This window comes from Bubalus kerabau, chromosome 16, assembly GCF_029407905.1.
Source record: "Bubalus kerabau isolate K-KA32 ecotype Philippines breed swamp buffalo chromosome 16, PCC_UOA_SB_1v2, whole genome shotgun sequence".
In the NCBI taxonomy this organism is placed as follows: Eukaryota; Metazoa; Chordata; class Mammalia; order Artiodactyla; family Bovidae; genus Bubalus; species Bubalus kerabau.
Genome location: NC_073639.1, coordinates 68,344,528 through 68,372,077, shown reverse-complemented (window position 1 = coordinate 68,372,077; position 27,550 = coordinate 68,344,528). Strand labels below are relative to the sequence as shown.

Genomic DNA, 27,550 nt, shown 5'->3' with positions numbered 1-27,550 from the left:
GATCACTCAGCACAGCCACTTCCCAAGGGGCCCAGGGGACCTGGGGACAGGAAGGGACACCAAGCCGGTGTTCCCGGGCTTCCTCGGGGGTCATTTCAGACCCCAAATTCCACTGGGTTGTCCAACACTGAAAGCAGTCAGGCTTTAGGAGCAGCAGGCCCCACCTGACTGAGGTCTCCTGGGCTGCACCGCAGTGTCATCTTCCTGTCCACTAACACAGGACATTCCATTCATGCTGGCCAAGGAGGAAGGAGCCCCCGGAAAACACGTGACGATGGAACACAGGCAAACCTTCATAACTCAGCTGCAAACTAGTCCCCCTGTCCCCAAGGACAGAGGAGGGCACATAATACCTGTCCACTCGTGCCAAATGGGACATACGTTGGGCGGGGGGCGCTAATTACCACCAGCCCCCACCCTTGAATCCCCTTCCTCATGGCTCTGGGCCCACTGCTAAGTGCAGAAGCCCAGGGCATGTGGCTGGGCTGAGGCAGCAAAGCCTTGGCAGGCTGCTGAGCACCCGTGTTCCTCAGTGCAGCTGCTGCCAGACCTTCCCAGCTGGGGAAGAGCAGATGCAGAAAGCCCTCGGTGAGGAGACGGTAAATTATTTCCTCCCACTTGGCCAGGGCCCTCCATCCGTGCAACAGAATGAATTCGTCTCAAGCTGGAGAAGACAAGACAGCTTCCACAAGGTGGTGAAACCTAAAGAAAAGCACGTCCATACAAAAAGCAACGTACAGTCAGCTGGTCTCAGGGTCCACTTCCCTCCCTGACCACCTACACAAGTCGCAGAAGCCCGAATCCCTGCCATGACCTTCCAGCAGGCGTTTCAAAAGTGCAGTTAACACAGAGGAAGGGAGACCTGCACTATGTGCCAAAGAGTTGATCCCGCTTAAGTAACGATTTTACAGATTTCAAACATGAAAATCCCAATGGGAAATCACACAAAGGACACGATGAGGTAATTTACAAAAGAAATTCACAAATGCCATTTCTCTCCACTCCTTCCCGAAATCCTAATAAAATGACAGTAAAGGAATAAACACAGGTATAAACGCCAAAAGAGAAGCAAAGACACTGGAAAGGAGCCTACAGAGAGCAAGCGGGACCATGAGCCTGTGCAAGAGGAATGCTGTCGAGCCCGTGGAGCTGACAGAAGTGAGTGCTCTCCCCACAGCAGAGGTCTCGGAGGAGCAGCTCACAGAAGGACGCCAGGCCCAGTGCTTAGAAGGGAAACTGATGTTGGTGCGGGGCCTGCGGCGGGGGGCGGGGGGCGGGCTGCAGGGAAAACTGACCGACAGCCTACTTAGGAGCAGCCAGACACCCAGCTCTGCTCCTCCCGTGTGGCACAGTCAGGCGCTGCCCCCACACGCCCCAGAAGCCACACGGGAGCCCTGGACAGGACAACACAGCACAAGTGAGCAGAGGTACCAGCAGGTGCCACCCAGACAGCCTGAGTCGGTACAGTGGAGGCTGCAGCCCCAGTGTCCCAGCAGGTCCCGGAACACTGGCTGCTAGGCCAAGACAGCGCTTGCCCTGCCCCCCAGATCAGCTCTCACCGCCCTCTGGGAAGTCCTCCACCCACCCAGCCCCTCCACCCACATGGGCACTGGGTCAGCTTTTCGGGCCACCATTCAGTCAGTGTGAACAGACGCATGAGGAAGCCCTCTAACTTGAAAAATGGAGACAGTTTTTCCTCTTCAGTCAAACAGGCCAGGATACCATCTAATCTCACCAACAATGTGAATATTAATATAAATATGCTTTGAATGTCTTCACTGGAAAACATCTCACAAAGCTGCTGGCTGTCTGACGTACTAAAATACCTTTAAAAGTCACGTCTGTATTACATAGAGTGACATATGTTACACAAATTTCCATCCCAAGTACACGAAGTCAGAGTGAGAGGTTCTTTTGCTACAACCACGGAGCAGAGTGTTAGCGACAGAGCAGACGGGGGAAGGCCAGGGCTTTGGCCGTACTGCGCTGTCTGGGCCAGGCCATCCACACCAAAGGTCGAACCTCATCTGGGCTCAGCTGCCCACGTGTGGCACGGCTGCTCACACTGCACACAACAGAGAAGAGCAGTGAACAGGGCGGGCTCGTGAGTCGGGCAGCCGTGTGAGCGCGAAGCACTCCGTTTACCTCCTGGCCGGGGTTCAGCAGGGCAAGTCATAACCTCCTTCAGGGTCAGAGTCTCTGCCTGGAAACGGGCACAATACACATAAAGTCACAGTGACCATTAAACGAGCCCCTGCTACCGGGACTGCAGCAGGAGCGCATTTTATTACAGTGCCCTATACAGTCAGAGACACACGGCTATCTTTATCATCCTGGTCCTTGACATAAGGTAATCCGGATTCAAGTTCCACTCCTGCCACTAACCTTTCTGAGCCTCAGTTTCCTCACCTATGAAAGAGGATGATACCTTATAATAAGAACTAAAAACGATATTTGACATACCGGGTCCAGATGACTTCAATGCTGAAGTCTATCAAATGTTAAAGAATCAATAGCAGTTCTTCACCAATTACTTTCAAACTAATTTTATAAGGCCAGTATTACTCTGATACCAAAATCAGACAAAGACATCCCAAGAAAATTAGACTAATATCTTTTATAAATATGGATGCAAAAATCCTCAACTGAATACTAGCAGGCCAAATCTAGCAACATGTGAAAAGGATTCTACACCGTGACCAAGTGGGACTTTTCCCACAATGCAAGGTTGGTGTGACATCTGAAAATCAATTAATGTAACATGTGTCAATCAAATAAAAAACAAAAATCACAAGACCATCTCACAGAAAAAGTATCTGACAAAATCAAAACAAGGACAGACATATAAGTTAATGGAATAGAACTGACAGTTCTTCCTACATCTTTGATCAAGCGATTTCAACAAGGGTACCAAGATGATTCAATGTGGGGAATAAGACTTTTTTTCAACAACTGGTGCTGAGACCGCACAACAGGCACAAAAGAAGCTGTAAGCGGAACTCTATGTAACTTTGTTCTGTATTTTCCAAGTCTTTTGTAAATGTGTTATCATATTTTCATAACAAACGCATGATTTTTAAAAAAAGGCTGGACCCTGACCTCACATAATATAAAATAATTCACTCAAAATGGATCAAAGATATAACTCTAAGAGCTAAAATTTTAAAACTCTTCAAAGAAAACACAGGAGTAAATCTTCATGACCTTGGATCTGGCAAAGGATTCTTAGATATGACACCAAAAACACAAGCAACAAAAATAAAAAGTAGACAAAATGGACCGCGTCGAAACTAAAAACCTTTATGCTTCAAAGTCACCATCAAGAACGTAAAAAGACAACTCACAGAATGGGAGAAAATTTTTGGAAATAATATATCTGATAAAGCACTTGTCTCTAGTATAAAGAGTTCCTAAAACTCAGTAATAAAAAAGACAAATAATCTAATTTCAAAATGAGCAAAGGACTTGAATAGGTCTTTCCAAAAGAGAAATGTTCAATAAACACAAGAAAAGATGCTGGATATTTTTGGTCACTGGGGAAATGTAAATCAAAATCACATTGAAATACCACTTCTCACCCACCAGGATGGCTAGAATCAGGCCAGAGAATAAGTGTCAATGAGGACGCAGAGAAATCTGAACCCTCAGACACAGGTAGTGGGCTGCTTGGGAGGGCAGTCTGGCAGTTCTGAAATGATTCAACAGAGTTACTCTATGACCCTGAAATTCCACAACTAGGAACTTACCTCAAAGAGCTACAAACAGGTAGTCAGAAAAATACTTGTACAAGAATTTTAAGAGCAGCACATTCACAACAGCCAAAGGGTGAAAACAATTCAAATGCTCGATCCCCACTGGACAATGAATGGACAAACAAAATGGCATATATCCACACAAAGGGATATTATTTGGCAATTTAAAAAATACTAATACATGCTACAACTTAAATAAACCTTATTATGCTAAGAAGCCAAATACAAAAGCTTACATATTATGATTCCTATTCACACAAAGGCCCAGAATAGGCGAACCCATGGACACAGAAAGCAAATTAGTGATTGCCTGTGGGGAGGAAGGGGTATCACAGAATAGGAGGTTATAGCTAAAGAGTACAGCCTTTCTTTCTGAAGTGATGAAAATATTCTACGATTTGTGGTGACAGCTGTGCATATTTGTGAATATATTAAAAACCACTGAACTGTATACTTTAAGTAGGGAGAATTGTATATGTGAATTATCTCTCAATAAAAATGTTTTTTAAAAATATGCAATGTGCCTAGCATAGAATCTGAAACATAGTAAGCACTGTCTGATAAATGTCTGCAACTGTTATTTCAGAGCCTGCTAATAGGTTTCCCTACCCCAAGGGAAAAAAACCAAGTCAACTTCCTGCCAATTTATGAGCCAAAAGTATGATTTCACATTAATGAGCTAGCATCAGTTATCAACGAACCTTTACAAAATTCTATATTCTCCCACGGCAGCATGGTGTTTACTACGGAAAAACAAACCTCTTCTTGAGAAAGAAGCCTGTAGTATACATTAGGGTTTCACCAATTTCTTAAATGTTCAGCTATAAATTTCCGAAGTGTCATACCATCAAACTTGTGTTCTTTTATTAAATATCGTATCCCAAATTACACAACTAAAGCATTCCCCAAATGAAGGCATTTTATAAGTAAATTTAATTTTCAGTTATATTAAAAAGAATAGATGAAACAATGCTGAACAAATACACAGACACGAAGCCCAAGGACAGAATACATTCAATTTCAAATATCTTATCAGAGTTCACTCTTGGAGAGGTTGTCTGCCCATTAGTCTTTCAAGTGTAAGTTCTTTGAACTGCACAGGGCCTTTTCTTTCCAATTGTCACAGTAATTAAGGATCCTCCTGGTAATAAAGAGGGAGACAACGTAGCAATCATTAAGCAAATCAATGTTTACAAATTTCAAAATAAACTGATTTTAGATAGAAAAAATGCAATGTGGTTTTTGTTCTGTTTGCAATGTGTTTTTTTAATTTCCACAAAATGTTGGGAATTATGAACCTTACCCAAGGCCTTATAATAAGCAATTGATCATTCTGTCCAAATTTCTAGTAAGACTGGGACTGTTCTAGAATGATTTTCATTATAATAAAAACTGATGAATCTCTGAAAGACAAAGACTGTAAGAACAGGCTGAGAGCACAGGTTCAACTATAAAACACTCTCACAGACACATCTCCTCTGCCCGAGTCTCTAGATAATACTGAAAGCCAAGCAAGCAGATTAAAAGTTAAGTCTTGACCGTTTAGCAGCCATCATGGCAAGCCTCTTTTTAATTCATTTATCCTTTTTGTAGCCGACAGGCTGTATATTAGGACTTGTTTTTATTACAACCAGAAGCTTGTGCCTTTAGACCCCTTCACCCGTTTCACCCGCCCACCTAGCCCACCACCTCTGGTAGCCCCCAAATGTGCTATTTTCTTAGAGAGTTTGGGTTTTGTGTTGGCTTTCGTTTATAAGATTCAGCATGTAAGTGACAGAGTATTTGTCTCTCTCTGTCTGATTTACTTCACTTAGAATAATGCCCTTAAGATCCATCCATCTTGTCACAAATGGCAGAATTTCTTTCTTTTTAATGGCTGGATAATATTCCACAATACTACACTTTCTCATCCATTTATCTGTCAGACATCTGCGTTGTTTCCATTATCTTGGCTATTGTAAATAATACTGCAATGAACACAGGGGTACAGATACCTTTTCAAGATAATGATTTAGTTTCCTCTGGATAAATACTCAGAAGTAGAATTGCTGGATCATACGGTAGTTCGATTTTTACCTTTTTGAGGAACGTCCATACCATCTTCCATAGTGATTACACCAATTTACATTCCCGCACAAATTTCTAATCAGTAGATAATATGTCCCTGTTTTCAGCTTCATGAAGAAAATCTAGGGCTTCCCTGATGGTCCAGTGGTTAAGAATCCACCTGCCAATGCTGGGGACACGGGTTTTTGATTCCTGCTCTGGTAAGACCCCACATGCTGTGGGGCAACTAAGCCCATGCGCCTCAACTGCTGAAGCCCAAGTGTGCTAGAGCCTGGGAGCCGCAACAAGAGAAGCCACCACAAAGAGAAGCACCACCAAAAGTGCCCCCACTCCCCACAACTAGAGAAAGCCCAAGTGTAGCAACTAAGGCCGGCACAGCCAGAAATAAATAAAGCTGATCTGTAAAGAAAGACTCTTAGAAAAAAGAAAGAAAACCTACAAGCTATTAATGCCCACAATACTTAAAAGTTCATCTAAACAAACAAAAAATTATTAAAATTTTCTTTACATGTTGGGTAAACATTTTAACCAAGAACAAACTGTGAAAAATAAGGTCCATGTGTTAAGGACCTATTTTATAGGCATCAGAGCAAAGTTTGCTAAAAATCATTCTCAGAAGAAAACTTCCACCTCACAGTCAGCTGATCATCATCAACCAAGTCGAGAGTGTAAAGGCATGCTTCTTACGGTAATGCCTAGTCAAGTTAACAGAGAAAATTTATTTCAAAGGCCATAAAAGAAATGTGTTGGGTGTTTATACAGGGGGAAACATAGACAAAACAGGGTGTTTATAATGGCACCAAATAAAACACACTCAAACACCTGAGTAAATGTTACTACGTTTTTTCTCCATTCTCTCTGCTTCCATCAATCTCATAAAAAAGGGACCACAATTTTGACATTTTCCTGTTTATTGAGAAGTTATCTGTTTAAAGATTCCAGCAGATGCACTTCTGTGGTGTGTATGAAAGGAAGCACATCCTGCTAGGAACACATACAGGAAAACCCCTACTAGCAGCAAAATCCTGCTCGGCACATGTGCAGAGACCATTCCAGAGGCCAGACCGCTCACGGGCTCAGGAGGCTGAGCAGCAGCAACCACAGGAAGACTCCAGAGTGTCCCAACAGGGAAAGGGCATGTTCCCTGAGCTGCTGTTTTTCTGGCCCTTTTAGATGTGGGGAGAGATCAGACACGTTATTTAATAGAAAGTGGCAAGCAGGACAGCGGGGGAGGAAATAAGGGTCCCCAAATCCGCTATTTAAATGGCAGCGCCAACAGTTAAAAAGTCTTTGTGAGAAGCTGTAAAGGTATCACGCAAGCCTATGTAGGATGCACATTCCTAAGACAGCAGACACCAGGAGCAAATACGGGAGGTACTCTGATTAAATACAAAAATTCAAGGTTCATCATTTTTGGATATGAGATGGCTCGGCTTTTTTGAATTGCCTTAAACCAAACCCACCAGTGATACTTGAAAAGTTCACCTAACAAATTACTTTTATTGCATCCAATCCCTTAATAGATCCATATATGAGATCCTCAAAAAAAAAAAAAAAAAAAAGCCAAATTTACTTACTTTAATAGAAGCTGTTTTACAAAGGAAGAAAAAAAAGACCACATGCAACAATCTGCTTTATGTAAAGCACAGCAGAAAGTCAGATAGACACACAACATTCCTCACACACAGCAGCTAAGGGTGAAGTTTGCACTCCAGAGATGTTGGAAATTTTTTTTAGAAAAACTGCTGACCACTTAAGACAACTGACTGCAACTATGGCACAGCCTTGATGTTGGTCAATCCATCATGACCCCAGGAACGGTGACAGGGCTTCCCTGGTGGTCCAGTGGTCGGGGCTCTGCCTTTCAGTGCAGGGGTGTGGGTTCCATCTCTGGTCAGAGAGCTAAGATCCCACAGGCCTCTTTGCCAAAAAACATAAGACAGAGGCAATATTGTAACAAATTCAATAAAAGACTTAAAAAAAAATGGCAAAAGTAATGGGTGAAAAATCACTCATTATAGCTTTCCAAACCCTGACGTCCCTTATCCACTCAGGTTCTAGGTCAAATGCCACAAATAAGGCATACCGACAATAAGCGCACTTGGCTTTGACCCAAGAATCCTACAACATTTTGGTTTTTAAATGCTTCTTGGAAAGAAAATACAAAGAAATGCAAGTAGGATTTACCAAGAAGTATCAAGACCAGGCCCCACAGAAGAAGCCTGGAGTAAAAAGGGTCATCTGTTCCAGGCCCTTCATTTTTAGTCCAGAGACACTGCGTGACTCGCCCAAAGATAAAGGACTCCAGAGAGACAGGATGACCTCGAACCACAAAGTACAGGGCAGTTCAACTTTTCACCCTCTGAACTTTCATACTTTTTCAGTGATAAACTCCACACACACATACAGTTTGGGTTTCCCACATCAGTCAACAACGCCTCTAGGAACTCCTTCACGCGGTGCCTCCACAGTCCACAGTTCCACTTGGTCTGCTGGTGCCATTTTTAAATAGGAAACGACACTGGGCTCGCACTTTATAAACTACAGAAGCTGGCTGCTGGCATCCAAATACACTGAGACGAACGACAGAGCACATCAGGTATGCCGAAGGAAACCCATCTTTGCTTCTGATTGGAAACCCTTAGGTTTAAGTCAAGGGACTCTGTGCTCAACTGTCCAAGAGAAGAGCTGGGCATGTATAAAAAGCTGGAGATCTACATGTAAAGAATAGTTTCTGGGCTTCCCTGGGAGCTGCTCAGTTGCAGGAGACATGGGTTCGATCCCTGATCCTGGAAGATCCCACATGCCTTGGGGCAGCTAAGCCCAAGTGCCTCAGCTACTGAAGCCACGAGCCCAGGGCCCGTGCTCCTCAAGAGAAGCCACCGCGGTGAAAAGCCCATATACCGCAACTAGGGAGCAGCCCCTGCGCGCCCCGGCTAGAGAAAAGCCTGCACAGCAACCAAGATCTGGCATGGTTGAACATAAGATAAATTAGTTTTTTAAAAAGAATACTTTCTAAAAGGTGAGGTACGGAGAACAGGTTTACTCTTTTTAAAGCTTTCTAAGAAAAGAACTCCTGCTTTTACAGTTTACAACTTTGTACTCACAGGACCTGGTTACGGAGTCTCTAAAATGAAACCAGTAGGCGCTCCCCGATGACACAGAGCACAATGTGCAGCTCAGAGTGCCAGCAAAAAATGCAGTGGCAAGGCACCAAGCAAGCCGTCACCTGCACCAGATCACCACGAGGCAGGCTTCAGACACCTTACAAGTAACTGTCAACACACTCAACAAGGCTGTAATTTTTAAAAAAGAAATGAACATGACGTGAACAGCAACAGAGCAACAGAAAAAGATCCTAAATACAAAAACTCGAAATCCCACTTCAGCTCTTGCATGCTCATCTTAAAGAAAGACCCTTCATCAACCAAAGAGGTCTGTGTCTGTGCTGGGACTCCCTTAAAATGAAGAAGAATGACATGCCATGAATTTTAGTTACTAAATCAAGAACTTTTTAAAAGGTCGCAAGGGTCATTTCTAGCTCTTCAATGACAGAATTTTTTTTATTACTTTATCAAAGGAAGGGCAGGTTTCCCCCAAGATTACATATAAGGATGACATGTTTACAGTCCCTTGTATCTCCCAGCTTTTTGCTATCACCAGCATCTATATGGAGAAGGCAATGGCACCCCACTCCAGTACTCTTGCCTGGAAAATCCCATGGATGGAGGAGCCTGGAAGGCTGAAGTCCATGGGGTCCCTGAGGGTCGGACACGACTGAGCGACTTCACTTTCACTTTTCACTTTCATGCATTGGAGAAGGAAATGGCAACCCACTCCAGTGTTCTTGCCTGGAGAATCCCAGGGACAGGGGAGCCTGGTGGGCTGCCGTCTGTGGGGTCGCACAGAGTCAGACACGACTGAAGTGACTTAGCAGCAGCAGCATCTTTATAAACACACCATGCTATGCTTCCCTGGAGCTCTAAGAAAGGATCGCTGAATAATCCCCCATCGAAGAGACAGGCGCCGCCTGCCCAGACAACACGATGGAACCAAATAAAATCCTCTGAGCTGAAGCATCTCCCTGAAGTGCCCCACAGGAGACCAGGCTCAGAAGCTTGGTTCTGCGTCCCTCTTCAAAGAGCCAAATTAATCCCAAGAGTGCTCATCCCAATTGCAGAACCTTTACTGACATGACTGACCCAGCACTCTCACTTAAAAATTAATGACAAGTGTGTTTTGAAATGCTTTCTATACTGATGACCTACTTTTCTTATCAACAGCTGGGGGAAAGCATATTGTGTATGACTGTTCAAACTTGCTGAGTCTGTTTCAACTACTGAGATGGAGTTTCTCTTGGAATAAAATTTTAATAATTCTTTAGCTATATACTTAGAGCAGGATATGAAATTATCAGACTCCCAGATCTTTCTGTGGGTTTTTAAAGGCATTTTTATGAAGACCCTCATAAGGCTGCTGCTGCTAAGTCGTTTTAGTCATGTCCGACTCTGTGCAACCCCATAGACGGCAGCCCACCAGGCTCCCCCGTCCCTGGGATTCTCCAGGCAAGAACACTGGAGTGGGTTGCCATTTCCTTCTCCAATGCGTGAAAGTGAAAAGTGAAAGTGAGGTCGCTCAGTCGTGCCCAACTCTTCGTAACCCCATGGACTGCAGCCTACCAGGCTCCTCCGCCCATGGGATTTTCCAGGCAAGAGTACTACAGTGGGGTGCCATTGCCTTCTCCCTCATTAAGGCTAGCCATAGGAAAAAGTAGCAATGTCAAAAAAAACACACTAATCTCCTTCAACTGAAGAACTGCCATCTTCCCTTTTTAATACCATATACCCTGGGCAAACAGGGATCAAATAAACACACTCCTGAACCTGTTTCAAGGGAGGTAGAGTAGGAATAACTCTGGCCTGATGCAAGATAAACTTCTCCTGACACAGTCACCTAACCACTAAATCAATTCAGTCCTATGGTTGGTTGTTTCTTCATCTAAAAGTGGGAGAACTAAAATAAATTATTTCTAGGGTGCTATTATTAATACAATTATTATTAAATGTATTAATCTAAAGCCTACAAGTCTATACGGAACGTTTCTTTCACTGGGATGCAATCTACATCCCCCCATAAAACACACACAATTCAAGGAGAATGGAGTTACCAGCAACCATACGGTTATACTCATAACACACATGCTCGACTGTGAATGCTGAAGAGGACTTTAATCCCAGTCATTCATCATGCATTTATTCACCAACTATTTACTGAGCTCTGACCATGTGCCTGGCATGATGCTAAGAAGAGGGGCCAGGCTCTCATGGAGCTGACAGTCTCCAAGAGGAGACACTGCAATAGAATATTCACACCAAAGTCACTGTGCTGCTGGGACGCAAAGTACATGGGGCAGGGAGTCAATTCAGGGTGAACCACCTTTTTAGGAGGAGTTCCCAAGAGCCTTCTCTTTATAAGCAGGGTATCTGAAAATAGCAAAAACTAGGGGAAAATATGTAAATTACTTATTGTGACTTTTCAGATTAGTAACAATCTGTGGCTAACAAACTAAGGTAGTTTGCCCACAGAGGTGCCCCAGAGCTTGAAGGTAAACGTACAGAACAAGCTATTTGAAAACAAAACTAACATTGTTTAAAATAAAAAATCTCCCTGTTTCCAGAATTTTCAGCCATTTTATAGAGACAGGAAAGTGCACAGGTGTACACAGCTCAAAGATAATGCAGGTTCAGTTTCAAACCACTGCAACAAAGCACATCTCAAAGTAAAGTGAGTCACAAGAATTTTCGGGTTTCCCAGTGCATGTAACAGTTCTGTTCACGTCATCTGTAGGACAAAGGAGCCTGGCAGGCTACAGTCCACAGGGTCACAGAGTCAGACACGACTGAAGCGACTTAGCGTGCACACAGTCTATTGAGCGCACAACAGCATAATGTCTGAGAACAATGTATACATCTTTATTTAAAAATATCTAATTGCCTTTTTGAAAAACTAGCTATCATCTGGGCCTGTAGTGAGTGATAACCCTTTCTGGTTGATGGCTGACAGGTCAGGGTGGTAGCTGCGAAAGGCTGGGCGGCTGTGGCAATTTCTTAAGACAACAGCCTGCCGCATCAGCTGATTCTTCCTTTCACGACAGATTTCTCTGTAGCACACGAAGCTGTTTGATAGCATCTTACCCACGATAGAACTGTTTTCAAAATTGGGGTCAATCCTCTCAAACCCAGCTGCTGCCTTATCATCTAAATTTATGTAATATTCTAAATAAAACCTTTGTTGTCATATCAACAATCTTCACATCTTTACCAGGAACAGAATCCACCTCAAGAAACCATTTTCTTTGCTCCCCCGTGAGAAGCCCCTCTTCATCTGTCCAAGTCCCATCATGAGACGACAGTAATCCAGGCCCATCTTAAGGCTCCAGTTCTAGCTTTCTTGCTATTTCCATCACATCTGCAGTTACTTCCTCCACTGAAGTCATCCATGACGACCGGAATTAACTTCTTCCAAACTCTTGTTAATGTTGGTATTCTGACCTCTTCCCATGAATCATGAATGATCTAAGTGGCATCTAGAATGGTGAGTCCTTTCCAGAAAGTTCTCAATTGACTTTGCCACAATCCATCAGAGGACTCACCATCTATGGCAGCTATAGCCTTACAAAAACACATGTCTTCAATAGTAAGATCTGAAAGTCAAAACTACGCCTTGATCCGTGGGCTAGAGAGCTGAAGCTGTGTTGGCAGGCAGGAAAACAACATTCACCTCATTCTACCTCTCCACCAGAGCTCTGGAGTGACCAAGTATGTCGGCAACAAGCAGTAATATTTTGAAAGGAATGTTTTTCTGCACAGTTGGTCTCAACAGTAGCCTTAAAATGTTCAGGAAACCACGTTGTAAACAGCTGTGCTGTCATCCAGGCTTTGTTGCTCCATTTATAGAGCACAGGCGGAGTAGATTTAGAGTGATTCTTCACAGCCCTAGATACTCAGGACGGTAAACGAGCGCTGCCTTCACCTTAGGTCACGAGCTGCAGTAGCCACTGGGAGTCAGCCTGTCCTTTGAAGCTCTGAAGCTAGGCGCTGACTTCTCCTCTCTTGCTACGCCAGTCCTAGGTGGCCCCTTCTCCCATTAGAAGAGCACTTCATCTGTGCTGAAAATCTGTTGTCTAGTGTCGCCACCTTCGTTAATAACCTGAGCTCGCTCTTCGGGATAACCTGCTCCAGCCCCACATCAGCACTTGCTGCCTCACCCTGCACTCGGATGTTACAGTGACAGTTTCTTTCCTTAAACTTCATGAAGAAACCTCTGCTGCTTCAAATTTTTCTTCTGCAGTTTCTGCACTTCAAGCCTTCACAGAACTGAAGAAACTTAGGGCCTTGCTCGAGATTAGGCTCCAGCTTAAGGGAATGCTGTGGCTGGTTTGGTATTCTCTCCAGACCACCAGAACTGTCTCCATATCAGCAGTAAGACTGCTTTCCTTTCTTATCATTCCAGGTTCACGAGCGAGCATCAAGAACGTTTCCTTTGCATTCACAACTGGACTAACCGGCCCAAGAGGTCTGTTAGCCTCCTTCACTGAGCTTAATTATTTCTAACTTTTGATTTAAAGTGAGAGACCTAACACTCTTCCTCTCACATGGACACTTAGAAGCCACTGCAAGGTTATTAACGGGCCTAATTTCAACACTGCTGTGTCTCAGGGAATAGGGCGGCGCACGGAGAGGGGGACGAGGCAGCAGCCAGGTAGTGGCGCAGCCAGAAAACCCCTTGACTAAGTTCACCACTGACATGGGCGTGGTTCGTGATGCTCCACAACAACTGCAACAGGACCATCAAAGACCACTGATCACAGAGCGTCATACCGAGTATAACAATGAAGAAGTCTGAAATACTGCAAGAATCACCAAACTGGGAACGCATACGTGAAGCGCGCAAACGCTGTTGGAAAAACGGTGCTGACAGACTTTCTGGATGCAAGGCTTCCACAAACCTTCCACTTTGTGAAAAAGCTGTATCTGTGAAGTGCGATAAGGAAATGACAACCCACTCTATATCCCTGCCTGGAAAATCCCATGGTCAGAGGAGCCTGGTGGGCGATGGCCCATGCGGTCGCAGAGAATCGGACACAACTGAGCAACTGAGCGTGAGCATGCCTGTACCTCTTGAAGTCTTACTGCACCTTTGGACAGATCATTTTGTCTAATCCTTTTTGGTAAAATTACAAACTACTTCCTCATCAGCATATGTCTCTTCTAAAGGGGGGAAACACAAAAAAATCAGAATATCAGTGTCTACAACCAAGAAACTGTAAAATGTAACATCACTAGGGAAAACATAATTACTATCAAATAAATACTTTACCACCACTCAAAACCTACAGAAGGTCTCAGTTCTTTAAGTGGGAAATGTCACACATCTTCTTTTACTAATAAAATGAAAATACCTCCGGGGAAGTAGAGACAAATAAAGCTCACTTTCAGAAGCAAAATGAGCTTTCATTTGGGCTAAGTATTTTGGGAGTGAATTCTATTACTAGAAGCTTTTACCAGACTTAGCTGGTAAAACTGTAACCTCATCCATTCCAAATCCAATTTCCCTCCAAACTAGATAAAGATTTGAAAAGAAAATCATAGCCCTTAATCCTTTATGTTAAATTAATTGGACTACATAATAGTAACTAAAAGAGAATTTTCAAATGCCTCAAATGAAACCAGGAAGAATCCTTTAAGCATTTTGAGTAGAAGGCCAGCAGAAAGGTCAGAGGTGCCCCACCCCCTAACACTACTTGTCTAAAAAACTACATTTATAACAAACTTACATGTATAGTTTGCAGGAACCTCTAAAAATGGCCAAAAATAACACACACAAAAATGCAGCTACAAAATGATTCTTTTTTTGTGATCGCATGTTATAACAGGATATAAACCAAAGCCTACGGATTTTCAAATTTTAATACTGCACAAATGAACTCCTAAATGATTCAACAGCTGGAAGGGTGCCCAATTCACCCTACATTAATGTACTTGGTTCTTGTCAATTTTTCAAGTGAAATGAACCCAAGCACATTAAATTCTTGGAGATCTAGGAGCCACTGAAATGAGCTGAGACCTGCCCTGTGACTCCCCGGGGCGGGCCTGGGGGCCCTGCAGCGTCCACTCTGGGCACTTTACAGAGAGTATATTAAAGGACAGGAAACTGGACAGAAGGAGAAAGACAAGAAAGGGAAACTCCATTTCTTCAAGGGCTACCTTAACTACAAATCCTCACCTTGGTACAGATCAGGTTTCTTCCCATACCTGTTTTGACAGAAACTCTCCAGCCGAAGGCACACTTCCACTAGGACGTTTCTTTAGATTCTTTCTGAAGTCAGAGTTGCAAGAATACAGGAGTGGGGTGCCATTTCCTACTCCAGGAGAGCTTCCCAACCCAGGGATCAAACCTGCAGCTCTTGTGTCTCCTGCATTGGCAGGCAGCTTCTTTACCACTAGTGCCACCTGGGAAGCCCCGAGTTGCCAACCAAACCACAAATCAAAGCCCTAAGAACTCCATGCTACCAGTACTTTCAATTTACTCAATAAATTAGTTCATCAGAATTCATGCTTTAAATAACTGGAACTACAAAATCTGCTTCACAGATAAAACATGTTTCAGTAAGTAAATATGTAATATATATGCTAACACATTTATTTAAATGAAAATGATGACTAGCTTATCATAAGATAATTTAACCAGCAAATGTTTACAATCAGCAGTCCTTCTACACCACAGAAAATTTCCTCTATTCATCTTCTAGCAAAATAGGAAGACTAACAATCCCTAGCACAAGTATAACATGCAAAACTGAAGTTCAATTATTTGACTAGCATTTACTGAACATCTACTGTATGCCAGGCACATGGCAGTGGACTGGGAAATGAAGGCCCAAAAAACCTGCGACGTCCCTGCCTTTGAGGAACATGGCATATAGTGGTGCCAGTGTTCACTTTCACAAACTGGAAAATAATAATTCCACACTTGTTTTAAACTTTCTACTCGTTTAGCTCAAAATGTAATTGCTATTAGCACAGAAATCAGTACCGTTAGTGACACCCATAAATTACATTTCCCTCTGCCTTTATAACTCCATAGCTAAACCACACTTCCATTTTACTCAAACGCACCGTATGAACGTGTATTCTGTTCTCATGACCTCGGACAATCTGGGTCATCTGCCTTGTCCATTGACATTACTCTTCCCCTGTTACACCTGCCCTGAGTTAGCACAGTGCTTTTTCGTAAACCCGAGGGCAGGGCCTCAACCCAGTGTCCCAGAGACACTGACTCTCCACCGCCCTGTCCTTTCAACCCCCACAGGGCTCAGGCCCCACACAGAGAATTCAGCATCAAGAACTGTATACTTGGGGGCTAGAGGAAGCTTGTATTTTTACAACTATTACACATTTTAAAAGTAAATCAAAACATTAAGCCTGCCATTAACACTTTGTGAAGAAGTCTTTTCTACCTGCACCAGAAAAATCAAGTCCCTAATCCTTATTATAGTTTCATAAAATGTTGAAGATGTTTTCCAAACCCTTTAAAGAGGTAATAACAAAAAGGTAAGATCAATTATTTCCCTTTGTTTGAGGAAAGAAGGGGCTTTGTGATGAGTTTATAAAGGATTAGAAATACAGGTGGAGACTAGCACACAGCTCTGGCCAGCACAAGTCACCCCAACTTACAGCCATTACCCTGACCTGATCTACCACTACTCCAAGATTCCAGAAACCAAGTCACTGCTAAAACTTAAAACCCTTTCAAGCCGCGGTTCCCAAATGAAAAGAGAAAAAAAAAAAGGATCATGAGTGTTTTGAAAAAACGCTGAACAGATTCACTGTTCACAATGAGGAACTTTTCTTTTTCTTGAGTTTAAATGCATTTTATTTTTAGACTACGTACATGACATGTTTGCTTAAAAACAATGCCTTTGCACCAAATAAATCACCGTTCAGAACAAATGAAGAGCTTGAGATGACATCAGTCCCATTTGTCTAAGCCCTGGTGCTGCGTGGATGAAAAGCAGCAGCCAGCCAGTTATGACGACAGGTGACAGACCCACAGTGACTGCCAACTGTATCAACATATTCCATCTCTAAACCATCCCTAAAGAAAATCATACACGGGGTCACACCATGCTCACGGCAGTCCGGCAGAGCAACCTGCCATATTCATGTTTTCATCAATAAAGAACTGACAGTTTTTAAATTAGCAAGGATGTGCTTGATGTGTTCTGCAGCCCCTATGATAAAAGGTTTTACTCTTTCTGGTCTCTGTTCTTCAAGTTTCCCTTTGATTGACTTTACATCACCTTTGATGTACTTTTTGTAGGCTTCTTTTGTGAAGCTGGTTTCCTGCAAGTGATGGTTCCAGACAATATCAACACCAGTGATTACTGCGCTTTCAGCACCTTTGCCCTTGGGGACTTCAGCAGAGGCACAGCCACCAAGGAGCGAGTCATCAGTGTTCCCCTCTGTCCTACTGACCATATTCCCTCCACCTCCAGACGCAGCCCGTCCACAACCTCCCAGGTCTTGTGGATGTGGGAGAGTATGTCATCATCTGCTCTCCAGAAGCAACCTTTCTAAAGCAGACAAGGCTTCTTCCCAATTCCAGGAACCAGGGCTGCCTCCTACATGGGCTCTGCCTGAGCCCGCTCAAATTCCCTCAACCTTTCCCTTGAAACTCTGTTACACTGACTACAGGCCAACATTTCACAGAGATGATGTTTATCCGTAAGGAATCTCCTTTGTAAAAATAGTAATACTGTATCTCTAAGAGGGGCAAGAGACGTGAGCAAAATAAGCTAAGACAATTAAGGCCACAGTTGTTCTAGCACTGAGTAACAGCAGTCTTGTAGGAACTGTGGCCCTCCAGAAGCACATTAGTGAGTAGAAACACACTTGAACCACCTGCTTTGCAACTACTATTTAAAGGAGATCAGTTGAACAGGGGAGTGGAAGCTTCAAGTCAAGAGAGAAGGAAGCTGAACTTGGAGGCCTGCTGTGGCCTGAGGCTGCAGGATGTCCCTGCACAGACAGGCATGGGCTGGGCACCGGGGAGAGCTGGGTTCCTTCCTTACTCGACTCCCAGCTCCCAAGACCCGGAATTCAGCTATCATCACTAACACTTTAAAAAGTTGTGCTGAGACTTAAACAGATTTCTTCAGTCTAGGCTGGGAACTTACCCACCACTACAACACTGAATCTATATCAAAAACATGCCTTCTCGGTTCCAAATAACTGAGTTAGACTTGGGAATGCAACCCAATCCTGGGTTGGGGACTGAATGGACATGCTGCCTCCAGAACAGAAGCTGCAGCTAAACCCTTCAGGGTCAGGGAACCACGTGACTCACAACTATCCTTTGCAGGTAAGACATATCACTTGTTCCACTTGACATTGTAATTCAGCCCAGGGCATGCGAGATAGCTCTATACTACATAAGATCAAGGACATCTTAGGGTTAAAAATAAACAAACAAACACACTTCCAGTTTCCCTTTTCCTCTGTAACACTGTAAAGCAAGAGCGGTTCATATAAAAGACAGGGAGCCTAAGGGGACAGTTACTTTATTTCTAAACCAGACAACACGCAGCTTATTAAGTGTCACCCCAAAGAGCGATGGCCAACACTTGTTGGCTCTGGCCTCTCACCTGCTTGCCAAGAAAAACTAGGATGACAATGTTAAACTAAAGACACTACTAACCGCAAAATTAATTTACCATCTAGCTTGTAAAGTGACTAGTCTCCTAATAAATCCTTCTGCTTAACGGAGATGATAGCTCAAGTTTACATGTGTTTCTCAGTCACCGCTCAGGCAGCACTTGAGTTCTTATATTAATAAATCAGCCTCAATTCTTTAAGTTCCCAAGAATGAAAGGAATTAGAGTCTTTAACTAGAAAAGAATGCTTGACCATTATGAAAAGGAATTTAAGTATCTTTCATGTGAAGTAAGCAAATAATGGTGAGTAAACATTCATCCTACAGAGGAGGAGCCTGTGAATTTTGTCAAGAACCCTGATAATGTCAAGAGTGGAAAATACACCCCCAAAGGCTTCACTCTCCCAATACTTCCTTTCCCACGTGTGTTTATGGCCATTTACAAAAGTGAAAAAACTATGGCTTTGTTCACACAGGATGAAGACCTCAGCGGCTGTCAGAACACAGGGACACACTGAGTTCACAATGGGGCAAAAAAGGCTCCTACGCCGAATGGCCACCTGCCCAGGCTCCCAGGCATCCTGGCTCCCCAGAGACATAATGACCACTCTGGGGAGCAGTGATCAACTTCTGCCAACCCTGTGGGGTTTTCATTACACCTGTCTGTAGTCCCAGTACCCGTCAGATCTTGTTCCTGTCAAAATGAGCCTTTTCATGTATGGATGGCCTAATGGGGCTGACCTTTGCAGTATTAATTGGTCTTTGAAACATCCAAGATAAATCCTTACCATAACTACATACTATAACGGTCAGATTACAAGATTGAGGACACAAAAAGGGGTCAATAAAATACTGTCAAGGAGCTTTACATGAAAACTGGGACATCTACCAAAGGCTTATCCGAGAGATTCCATGTATTTTCAAGTTTCCCCAAACTACATCTAAAAAGAAACCCTGAAAATCTGGACCAAGTTTCCTAGTTTAATACGTGTACAATCTGAAGATGAGAAGCGGAAAAAAGAAATTGGTGCTAACTACCAATCTGGATGATGAACTGAAGCGAACGACAGTGAGTGGGCTCACTGTGTAAATCTGGCAAAAGACCATGGTGGAAGCTTAAGAGGGAATCGCTGCATTGTGTCAAGGACTAAAAATTAAGGAAAGCCCATCAGGGTTCACACTGTAAAAAAAAAAAAATCCACACTATAGTATAAATCAACACCACCAATTACAAAAATGAACTTACGCCATCCATGAAGGGAGGTGGAGGCAAAAGGGAGGGACAGTCAAGTTCCTGGTCCTGGGAAGCCTCTCAAGCGCCTGTGACCACAGTCCCCTGGTCGTCAGATGAGGAACAAGCCAGCGAGGTACTTTCCGCTTGAGCTGTGATTCAGAGTCACCAGGGAGCTGGAGCCCAGGCAACTGGACTGACCAAGCTGAACCTCATGGGCATCAAGTTGAGGACCTCTGGGCCTGAGAAATAATCTCCCAAACCCACTAAAACGATACATTCGTCCGTCAAAAGACAGTGACCTACCAGTGTTAAAATTACGATCCATTATTCATAATTTTTTTTAATGTAGATAATTGCATGACCAAAGGGGGAAAAATATGTATTGTGAAATTCCCACCTTCAGTCATGCAAAACACAAGCGTTTCTACTCCCACTTAGTACACCTTCACCCCAACCTCCGCGTTAATTTGATTTCTCTTGACTATGACAAACCGAAGGAACGAGTTTTGTCATCAACGTAAGATTCCAGTGACAGGCCTAATTTAACATCCCATGAGACAACAGAGGCTCTATTCCCACACAGAACGTTACACCGGATCACAACACTGCCACTCACAGCGTACTCCATCCCGTGAGCATCTCACACACTGCGGCACAATCTCCTTCCAAAGCCTAAAAAGATCAATCTTTTTGCCAGTAGCTAAACCTTTCTCCTTAAAATACACAGACCGAATACAGCCTAAGGCCTGCATAAGAGAAGCTCGTCTGTATAGACAGTTCCAATTCAGATCGATGGCCAAAAACTGTCTCATTTTTAACACTACCTTCCTATCCTAAAATTAAACACTTTTTTCCTCTCCAGAGATTCAAGTTTGATATGAAGTCTAAAATGCAGAGGTAGGAGTGAGAATCCATACACTAAGAGCTTAACATCAAAAATAAAATGTGTTAAACTTCCCCTCGTTGATTCTCCCCAATTCCATTCATTAATAGACATTTAAGAGTGAAGACAGAAGGAACACAAATTTATTTGGAGTCTACTCAAAACCTAGCAAGGTACCGTTAGCATCTCTGTATCACAGAAGAGGAAACTAAGGCTCAGGGAGGTCAGGTAATTGACAAAATCACAGCTATTAAAAACAGGAGTAGACAGTGAAACCCCCTCAGTCTGGCTCTGAAGGTCTGCATTCTTCGTTGCTTCAATTTCTCTAAAGACAAAACTCTCAGAGCAAGAAACAATGTAAGAACAGATAGCTCACTGAGCCTGATGAGACAAAGAACAAATGTGAAATTTATTATTATTAGTTTTTAAAGCATTTATTTATTTATTTGGCTGCATCAGGTCTTAGCTGCAGCACACAGGATCTTTGTTGCGGCATGAGGGATCCGCTCCAGACTCTCTAGTTGTGGAGCACAGGCTCAGTAGTCGAGGCACCCCGGCTTAGGTGCCCCTTGGCGTGTGGGATCTTATTAATAGTTTCCCAACCAGGGATCAAACCCATGACCCCTGCACTGCAAGGCAGATTCTTAACCACTGGACCACCAAGGCAGTCCTAGAAATTTACCTCACCCCACTCCAATCACTTCAGTGACCACACAAAAAAGAAAACATAACCTCAAATGGCCAACTGGTTTTTTTCTAATTCTTAGGAAGATGCTAAATGGAGTATTTTTAATTAAAGTGTTAATCGGATGCTCTGAGAGAAGCAAGAGCAAGTGAAAAGGAAGGCAGTATGCACCTTTAAAACTCAATCTACACCCACCATCAGGGGTGCACACGAGCAGTTCCAGCACTGACTGACTGACTCAACACCATCAGGGTACGCCTGCTTGCACTTGGTGGGGCTAAATCATACCAACCAAATGTGTTCCCTGGCCATCTGCCCTGCTGAGAAGGCTGTGAGCCAGTCATCACTGTTTATTAGGGGGAAAGAGCCTGCATGAGAATATTCTGCCCTCAGGAAAATGTTTCAGACACTCAGTTTACATCTGAGCAATTTTTTGGTAAGAGCTGGACTCGGGTGCCAGAAAGGCAGAGGGGAATTACCTCTGTACTTCATGTTATTTTAACATAGGCAACAAAGGTGTAAATAATAACCAGAGAAACAAACCACTGACCTCAGGATCTTTCCAGCTAACTTCAATAAAAATAATCATTCAGCACTAGAGACCACGCTGTGAGCAAGCGAATCCCGATCTGCCTTCTGTGTCCATTTCTCTCTCACATTCTGCCTTCTATAGGAAGGCGCCTTTCAGACAGTGAGCTCAAGTTCAGATACAGTTCCTTGTAGCAGATGGGAGTGATGAATGTCTGAGGCATGAGGACAGGGACAATGTCTGCCTGCGAGGACTAAGGAAGGTTTCACGGAGGATCCCAAAGGACAAGAGGGAAATGCAAATCAAAACCACAATGAGATACCACTTCACACCCACTAGGACGCCTAGTATCAAACAGTCAGAGGATAACAAGTGTTGGCAAAGATGCAGAGAAACCAAAACCTTTATACGCTGCGGGTGGGATTGTAAAATGGTGCAAGCGCTTTGGAAAAATCTGGCAGTTCTTCTAACAGTTAAACACAGAGTAACCAATATGACCCAGTAATTCCCAAGAGAAAGGAAAACATATGTCCATACAGAAACATGTACACAAATGTTCACAGAGCATTATTCATAATAGTCAAAAAGGAGAAACACCCAAATGTCCATCAACTGATGAATGGATAAACAATGGAACAGAGTATTTTTCAACTATTAGAAAAAGAATGAAGTACTTACACATTCTGCAGCAGAGATAAACCTTCCATACACTATGCTTAATAAAAGACACAAAAGACCACATATTATATGATTCTATTTATAGAAAATGTCCAAAACAAGGGAAATCCATAGAGACAAAAAGTAGATATGTAGTTGTCTGGAGCGGGGAGGGGGGTGGGGAGAAGAATTGAGGGATGGGGTAAGAATGACTGTTAATGGGTACAGGGTTTCTTTTGGGTTGATGAAAATATTCTAAAATTATTATGATGACTGTACAACTCTATGGATAGATAAAAATCACTGGATTCTACACTTTAAATGGGTGAATTGTATGATATGTGGATTATAGCTCCATACAGTAGTTATAAAACAAAAAGGATTGCATTTTGTGCCACTGAAATACAAAATAAGCTCTCAAAAGGAGCGTAGAATCTTATTCACTCATTTTAAAGGATCTGAACTAGGGCAATGAAAACCCAGAGAGATTCTATTACTTAACATTCTGGGTACTAGGTCATACTAAAATATTCATGAGTATTTCCATGTTTTAATAGAGAAAAGGCATCTTATGTTTAAAAAGATATACACGTGTCAGAAAAGAGTTCTTATAACTCAGGAACAGGATGCATCCAAAGGAAAACAAACCTGGATTTGTACCCTGCATCTGAAAATACCACCCAAAATTTATTATTGTTCTACCTCTGAAAAAGAAATCAAAGGTAAAACAACTTGGTTCCAAAATATAATATTTCTAAAATACTGTTTGCGACAAAACACAGTATTAAGAAATAATCTGCCATCTTACAGAAATGAATTTCCACACCCCCAGTGACATAACATAAGAACTGATAGCTTCTCCTTTTGTACATTCCATTTCGTAGGTATCTGGGTGACTCTCTTCATGGGTGGAGTGAATCTCAACAGCGACAGCTGTGGTAAGCATAAAACTTAAATAAAAAAATCCAAGTATTTAAAAAGGGCTATATGTCAGGGGTGAACGGAGTCAAGAAGTACAAACTTCTAGTAACAACATGCGTAAGTCATGGGATTTTACAGACAACAGTGACTACAGTCAATAACCTAGCGCATATTTGAAAGTTGTCAAGAGACTAAATCTTAAAAGTTCTCATCACAAAGAAAACAGAAATGTAACTTTGTATGGTGACGAATGGTAACTAGGTTTATTGTGGTGATCATTTCAGTGTATACAAATATCAAATCATTATGCTGTACACATGAAACTAACAATGTTACATGTCAATTACACCTTAATTTTTTAAAAAAAATAATAAAGCAGCATACACATCAAAAGTCTTGTCTGTCAACCCTGAATCTGATCCCAAACTATATATAAAGTAATAGACATAACTTTTGATTAGCACAATCTGCATGCAAAGAAACAAATGATCATGAAAAATGTAATACTTTGTGCAGTGATCTCTCATTAGTGTGTGTCTGTCAGAATCCATCAGGCTTTAATGCACCTTCCACAAATAACTGAAAACAAACACAGACAGGGCACATTCCTGACTGGTCAAAAAGGTGTGCACCCAACCTTTATACTAATCTTTGTTCAATCCCCATCACAGGCGACAAACATCTACCACAGAACATGGCACCTGGAGGCCTAATATACAACACAATTCCCAGTTTTATTTCACTTTCTCCCCCTATTTATTTATGCAAACTCCCAGATTCAAGAGTTACTGTTAGGCTTCATATCCAAACATGGTGCTGTGACTCTGAAATGTACCTCCAAGGCAAAAGAAAAAAAAAAAAAAGTTTCCTTTAAATTAATTTTCTGAGATACATAGAATCAAGTGCAAAATAGAGTCTTCCCATGTCTTCAGTTTTACAGGCAGTGCAGAAAGTGCAGTCCTATAAACAGATATCTATTTGCCTTCACAATTGAACAGCAGACGGTACAAAGCAACTGCTTATACTTAATCATGTTTCTGTCTATTCTAGCAGGCTGGTGTCAGGAGAGAGTTCTGCCAGATAAGGACAATGAAATGTATTATTATAGAGTGACTACCAGCCCTACAAGTGCTGTTTGAGGATGGAACCCGGGGCAGGAAGGCTGAAGTGAGAGGGCCTACTATTTTGTTGTAACCATTTCCAAAAGTAAATACATTCGTTCCCCAGAACCAGTTTACAAACGCGCACTATATTCAATTCTGCTTAAATGTCTTATAGGAAAGAAAGGCCTCTGTATCTTGCTCCCCTGGGGAAGATGAGCGACTTGCAATTTGCTTCGTACCCTGAATCCCACGTTTGCAACATGTAGAGCAAGGACTTCAGACACCACAAAACAAGGACAGCCTACATTAAAGCCAAATATAGGATGTGATTCTAAACCGCGATGAAGAAAAGCCTACGTTTCCTTTTCCAGCCATCAAAACCCTTTGAACACTCCCAAAAAAGGACGGGAGGGCCAGCGCCTCTCCTGCAAGAGGAAGCCCCTTTCTTCTCGGCTCTCCCCGCAGCCGGCCACTTGCCCCCAACACATTCATATCATTCGAGAGACGGAGGGCAGCGTGTGCGCGCCTGTGTGGACAGGCGGGAGGGCTCGGTTCCCGTATTTCCAGCCTCTACATCTGAGCTCATCCTCAGTCATTTAGGCGCAGCGGAGCCCCACCTGCACCGCGCTCCGTCTTAACTGCGTCCCTCGCCAGCTGCTCCGCTCTCACCCGAGCCTAGCTCTGAATCACCCAGCGCACGCGGACGCTCCAGGCCCCCGACCCTGCCGCCTTCCTGCCCCATTCTTCCTCTCCCAACCTGCCCCCTCGCCCCTCCCCCGCCAGTCCCAGATCTCGGCTCCCACCGCCCGGCTCAGCCTCCTCTCACACAGCCCCCACCCACATCAGTCCAGCCCCAGCCCTGCCCCGCCCTTCCCGACCCCCTACCCAGAGCTCTTCAGGGTCCAGAGCCGGCCTCTCACCCCAAAGCAGGCACCCCGAAGCCAGACCACCGCCCTCACCTCTCCCAAGCAGAACCCAGCTCCCCCAGACCCCACGCGAGCCCGGCCCCTGGAACCCCCCCAACTCGCTTCCCAGGGCGGCTCAAGCCCCGCCCCCAGGCCTGGCGCCCCCGGGCTCAGCGCCTTGGCCTCTCGCAGCCCCACCCCACCCAAGACCCCACCCAACCCGGCGGAGCCCTGACCCCTACAATCCTTCCCGGGGTAGCCCCATTCCCACGCGGCTCCTCACCCGTCCAGGAGGGTTTTGGACCCCTAAAAGTCTCCCCTGAGCAGCCTCCTCCCCACAGGCGACCTGGGTTCACTCTCCTCAGGCCGAGCGGTTCGGTCCTCAACTCCCCACCCAGCCGGACCCCAAGTCTCCCGAAGCAGCCCCGACCCCTGCCTCCTGCACACCAGCCAGGGCGGGCCCCCGACCCAGGGACCCGCGCTGCGCGCGCCCACCCAGCCCTGTCCGCTCCCCCGGGCCCTGCCCTACGCCCCGCCGGCTCCTGTCAGCCGGCGCCCGCACATGCTGAGAGGACAGATCCGTCCACCCGCCCCGCCAGCTCCCAAGCGGCCCTACCGGGCGCGCGCAGCTCACCAGGGCCGAGGTGCCTGAGGCGCCGCTGCCGAAGTCCCCACTGCAAAGCCCGGCAAAGCCTCCAACCGCTACCGCCTCCCGCCTGGCACTGAGCGCAGCGCGGGGGAGGGGCGCGGACAGCCGCCACCGCCCCCGCCGCCGCACGCAGGCTCCGCCCCCGCGCCGTGCCGCGCCCAACCAGGGCCGCCGCGCTGCGGCACGCCACGCCCACTTCCGGGAGGGGAAGCCCGCTTCCCACCCCGCGTTCCACGCCTCTCTCCCTAGCGCCTCCTCTGGTCGCGCCGAGGGATGCAGGTGGGCCTTGGAAGAAGGCGGTGCCCAAGCGCAAGCACCGCCCACTAGCCCTCGGAGTGACCGGAGAGCCACGCCCACTGCTCCCTCAGAACAGGGAGCGGCGACCTTAGAGCCCGCCCACTGACCTGCTTGGTTCGGCCGAGCCACATTCCCTGGCTCCTCAAAAATTCCCCCAGAGTCCCTTAAAACCGGAACATCAGCTCTTCTAAGCTCCGCCCACTGCCCCATCCGAACCCTTCGCCGGCTTCTTGGGTTCTTAAGCCCATCTCCCCTCCCATTCCTTCAGAACTGTCCCTTCTGCGTCACAAACCCAGTCCCAACTTCTAGAAGCCCCGCCCACGGGCGAACAACCCTTATTTGTGGCATCGCAATTCCCGCCCGAGAGTTGGTGATGGACAGGGAGGCCTGGCGTGCTGAGGCCCATGGGGTCGCAAAGAGTCGGACAGGACTGAATTCCCGCCCAGGGCCCATCTAACTGTTTTAAATATCAAGCTCCGCCCAGAACCCTCGAATCCCCGCCTCTGGCTCCCGAAGCTCCGCCTCTGCAGCCAGCACACCCTCCCACCGCTCTGGGAACTCCTGAGGCTGATCTTGATTCCACTACACCTTGTCACTTTGCTGGCACAAGGTGGCGGCCCCTGGACTCCCACACCCGCGTATCCCCCACCACTACACAGGAGGGCCTATCTTGACCCAATTTCGCAGGTGGGGAAATGAAGGATTACAGGGTCTCTCCCTTTCTTTTCCTGGCCGAAGTCCCTCACTTAATAACTGGGCGACCCGCGGGGCTTCGAGTCCATCTCTGCTGCCGTCAGACTGTGTGTCCTGGGGCAGTTGCCTTCATCTCTCTGGACCTGAATTTCCTGATCTGTAGCGTGAAGCTGTCCTCTTGATAGCCAGAGTCCCTTTCTCAAATACCAAGCTCTGAAATGTCAAGATTTGGGGAAGCTAATCTTCAGGCCTGGTAAACTGAACTGACAAAGCAGATCTTCTGATGGGGTAGGCTATTTACTTCCCAAAGCAAAACACCTTTGCAGTTAACAGTGAGGAATTTTTCATTTTCAGCATCAGCCACAGAAGTTGTGTGTTATGTAAAGCAGGGTCCACCTGAACCAAAACAGCTATCAAAGCAAATTATGTTTCCTCTCTAAGCCTCAGGGTTTTGGGGGGTG

At 44.8% G+C, this 27,550-nt stretch overlaps 1 protein-coding gene and 1 pseudogene across 1 annotated transcript in view; both read right to left on the bottom strand.

The window, feature by feature from the left end:
• The window catches only part of CORO1C (coronin 1C), a 141,277-nt gene that overhangs the window by 48,763 nt on the left and 64,964 nt on the right, over window positions 1–27,550 (bottom strand). The window contains exon 2 of the mRNA XM_055550723.1: window positions 26,085–26,174. The gene's annotated coding sequence lies outside the window, so the exon portion shown is untranslated. The remainder of the gene's footprint in view (window positions 1–26,084; window positions 26,175–27,550) is intronic.
• On the bottom strand, window positions 10,475–26,127 carry LOC129630233 (translationally-controlled tumor protein-like; annotated as a pseudogene).